This window comes from Perca fluviatilis, chromosome 21 (genome assembly GCF_010015445.1).
Source record: "Perca fluviatilis chromosome 21, GENO_Pfluv_1.0, whole genome shotgun sequence".
Lineage (NCBI taxonomy): Eukaryota > Metazoa > Chordata > Actinopteri > Perciformes > Percidae > Perca > Perca fluviatilis.
The window spans coordinates 1,174,198-1,178,866 of NC_053132.1; the positions used below are offsets into that span (position 1 = coordinate 1,174,198).

The 4,669-nt window shown below is 41.0% G+C and overlaps 1 protein-coding gene across 1 annotated transcript in view; it reads right to left on the reverse strand.

Annotated features, from left to right (window-relative positions):
• The window catches only part of atad1b (ATPase family AAA domain containing 1b), a 16,326-nt gene extending 11,868 nt beyond the window's left edge, over positions 1–4,458 (reverse strand). Inside the window, 2 exon segments of the mRNA XM_039789053.1 lie at positions 2,761–2,843; positions 4,357–4,458. The gene's annotated coding sequence lies outside the window, so the exon portion shown is untranslated.
• Between the last annotated feature and the right edge of the window lie 211 nt (positions 4,459–4,669).

Sequence of the window (4,669 nt, forward strand, 5' to 3'; positions counted from 1 at the left end):
GGCTGCACGATTAGTGAGATCGCGATTAATTATCACGATTATTTGTTGATTTTAACCAAAACTAATTGTTAATTGTCACATAGGGTAATTATAACTGCTTTTACATTCATATTGTGCTACATTCCTCCTTTATTGAAGGATACTGTGAACACAGGGAGTACACAGGGAGTACACAGGTAGTACACAGGGAGTACACAGGGAGTACACAGGTAGTACACAGGGAGTACACAGGGAGTACACAGGGAGTACACAAGTTCCTTCACGCTGGAAAACAACAATACATTTAATTTAAAGCAGCGAATGTCAAACTCAACTTCTCTAAGGGCTCAGACTGATCTCCTAAAGTGGCGTATGTATGACACGCCAATTCGTTTGCCATTTTGGCGTGTTATCAAGACGCATACTCGCTTTTTAGCGTGTTTATCAACGCCGTTCGCCCTACGTTACGAGTGAATTCTCGCCGTAGCGAGTGGCATAAAGGGACGTAGCACCGCAGAGGGGGGTCGGTTGTGGTGGCTGATGGGTAAAACAGGACTTTCACCAGGAGAGCCGGGATCAGGGCCCGCATGTGGCGATTTTCAGCCGTTGTGGGTGTAATGGGAAAAATTACATTTAAGCATAATTCCTTATATTTTTATGTTTTATTTCTACTTTAATTCTCTCACATTATTGAAAGACAGTTTATCTCAGTTTCTGCTTAACTTTGTGAGGTGTCCAGTCTGGAACATAATGTGAGCTGTCTGTCTGAACAGATAGGGGCTACAAGGTCACCCTAAAACTATCTCTAGTTTCCCCATGCCAGTTAAGATGTAACCTGTGTATCAGATTGCCTGTAAGAACTGTAGCGTCATAATAATCTAAGTGCGTGTGTGCTGTCACTCTGAAGATGCATATAAGCCTGGTGTTCTGTTCACTCATTTGAGGAACTGACTCCACACTGGGCTGCGGCCTTTTGTGAAATCATGTTGCTCCTATATTTGCAAATATATCTTTAATAAAATACAAAAACCCAACTTGGTTCTAGCTTCAGTCTGTCTTATTTGTTTCAAATTACTAAACTCTAAACATCTCCCCCCCTGCTGCAAAGGAAACTTCCACTACAGCGGGTATGTTTACATCTGCTGTATACAGCGTAGACCTACACGTGGACAGCTACAGGTAACACGCCACTTGGCTTTAGGAAAGTGGCGTGTATGTTTACGCAAAGTCATGATGCCATGTTGAAGGGTCAGAGGATGTATATCAATTTGGGTTCATAATAAATTTTGGCCCGCCTAGTTGTGCGCCAAACCAAGAACACAGGAAAGTGTTTTTTAAACTGTAATTACCTGACGTTCAACGCAGAGTATGACAGATTTGCCGACTCTGAGACTCAGAAATTCCCCCAGAAGAAGAAGAAGAAGCAGAGAGAGTTACATATTCAGCCTGAGAAACTGGTTTAATTTGCTAAATTCTAGGATGGCTAAGTCACTCTTTTGATGACTTTTGTAGGGCTTCATGTCAACAAAAATGCGACAAAAAGCTACAAATTTACAAAAAGTTGAGAAATGTCCGAGAAATCCACAAAAACGTCGGAACAAAAACAACAAAAAATGAGGTAAAAAGCTCCCAAAATGTTTATAAAAAAGTGACATGCAGTAACAAAAGTACGTCAATAAATTCTCCATGTCTGGCCCTCGGTGGGATCCTCTTTTTCCAGTGTGGCCCTCTGGGAAAATGAGTTTGACCCCCCTGGTACAGACCTTTCTCCCAGCAGACATGTTGACATGTCACAGTAGGAACAGCACAGGTGTGTTAAACCATTACTGATGGCTGCATTCCACTTAGGAGAGGTCCTGGTATTAAACCATTACTGATGGCTGCATTCACTTAGGAGAGGTCCTGGTATTAAACCATTAATGATGGCTGCATTCACTTAGGAGAGGTCCTGGTATTAAACCATTAATGATGGCTGCATTCACTTAGGAGAGGTCCTGGTATTAAACCATTAATGATGGCTGCATTCACTTAGGAGAGGTCCTGGTATTAAACCATTACTGATGGCTGCATTCACTTAGGAGAGGTCCTGGTATTAAACCATTACTGATGGCTGCATTCACTTAGGAGAGACCCTGGTATTAAACCATTACTGATGGCTGCATTCACTTAGGAGAGGTCCTGGTATTAAACCATTACTGATGGCTGCATTCCACTTAGGAGAGGTCCTGGTATTAAACCATTACTGATGGCTGCATTCACTTAGGAGAGACCCTGGTATTAAACCATTACTGATGGCTGCATTCACTTAGGAGAGGTCCTGGTATTAAACCATTAATGATGGCTGTATTCCACTTAGGAGAGACCCTGGTATTAAACCATTACTGATGGCTACATTCCACTTAGGAGAGGTCCTGGTATTAAACCATTACTGATGGCTGCATTCCACTTAGGAGAGACCCTGGTATTGGGCATGCTGACTCACTGAAATATCTTACTGGGACACTTGATGGAACTGAGCCATCGTTAAGGTGATCAATGTCAGCTGTGCTTTTCCTACTATGACAAGTCAACATGTCTGCTGTGATAAATGTCAATTGCTGCACGTTTCATAAAGTGTTTGGTCAACATGTAGCCCTAAAAAAGGTCCTTACATCACAGAAAAAAAGTGACAAAAACTTGTGTGATGAGACTTGTGTCACGTAAGACAAAATAAAACAAGCTTAATCTTCTCTCTTACAGTTTGGGCGACATAATAAAAAAGGATGGATACACAGGACTCACTTTTAAACAGCAGCCGGATTGAAGAGCAGCTCGTGGTTAACAGCTGGTGATCTCCAGCCTCGCGCTGACTGCTCTCTGTATTTCTGATCACAAACAACAACATGATAAATTGTCAGATTTTTAAATGGAGTTTGCACACAGTGCTTAAACTACTTCAAACAGCTATTTTGTTCATATTTGTCTCGGTTTCTTTTGGTAACACTTTACTTGAAGGTATATATTTAAATGTGGATGCCTGTATGAGTGTGTCTCCCATGTGTTTTTAGCATTAATATAACATAATATGTTGGCAGTTGTAGCATTTTTTACTATGTATTTATTTAGGTATATATTACCTCATAGATGTTCGGCACTGACAAGGACTGCACTTAATTTCGCTGTATCTACATGACGATAAAGATATTCTATAAGAGTAACATGTTAGGGTTCATGTGTTCATGACACTGTCGTGAACCCTAACCTGTCATGACAAAAACCGAATGACAGAAGCATTATGTCATAAACGTTTATGACTGTTTATAATGTCATGTCACTCATATGTAGATACCTTCAAGTAAAGTGTAACAGTTTCTTCTTATTAATGTGTGTGTTTGTGTATGTATGCATGCACCAATCATCAAGGCAAATTTCATGTATTTTTTAACTACTCCTTTCTGATTCTTCTGATTCTGGAAGGTCTTCACAAATGTTACTGATGCATCAAACTGAAACTACTCTTTGTTTTCTATTCCAGCCGGATTAAAAAGCAGGTCTTCTTGAATAGTTTCAGATACCCAATCATGTCCCATCAGCTTTTTCTTTGCGAGAGGGAGCGAGGAAAACGCTAAACTGTCAACTTTTTAAACGGAGTTTGGCAGACGTTCGTTTGACAATAGGTATAAAACTGTCACTAATTCAAAAAAACTAAACCAGTGTTCATTTTTAATTCAAGCCGTTTTCAAAACCATGTCCTGATAAATACTGCTGATCTTCAGTCATGATCTTAACAGCAACTGTACGTCTAACAAGAAGCAAATAACTTGTATTTTGGCAAAAGCTTGAAGAGAAATGACTGTCGTTATCTACACATGTAGGTCTTGTTATAATAATAACTCGTTTTGGATTCAAGCCGTTTTGAAAAGAAGCTCCTGCTAAATAGTTTCTGACCTCCGGTCATGATCTATACGTTTTGTTATTTTAACAAGAAGCAAAGCAATTATAAATTGTGGGATTTTTTAAATGGAGTCTGGTGGGACGTCCCCGTCAGTGTTAAACTTTGACACACACCGGGTCTGTCACTGACACTCAAACCTCCTGGACCCCCTGGAAGTCCCCGGACCACAGTTTGGGACCCTCCGGTGTTGTCGTTACAGAAACCGAAAGGACTGTTTAAATGTTAAAACCGAAAGGACTGTTGATGCTAGCTGCTAACGTTAGCATTAGCTTGACCTTCTCGGCTCTCCTCTCCGGCTGTAACAGAGCGGTTTGTGCCCGGATGCAGCGACGTATATCCCCGCTGGAAAACCCACCGTAGAGCGCCGACAGCTCCGGTAAAACTGTTACACGAAAACACGCGGAAACTCTCCGTTTATCCGGTAAAATGTGACCGGCGCTTACCTCCGATAGGCACGTCGTCACGGTCGTCACGCAGCAGCAGCAGCAACACTTCCTCGGTTTGCTCTACGGTGGTGCGTTCACGGAGCATCTACGGTGGTGCGTTCACGGAGCATCGTAACTTTCAGACTCACTACCGCCACCTATAGCGCGGGAGTGTAGAATGTCTGATAATGTTTTAGATTTATGAAAATGGTATTTTGAGAGTATTATAATTTAATGAATTGCATAAACATCTCCTCAAATTTGAGAGTAGAATGAAGTAGAAATATTTTGATAAAAAAGTTAAAAGTTAAAATATATATATATATATATA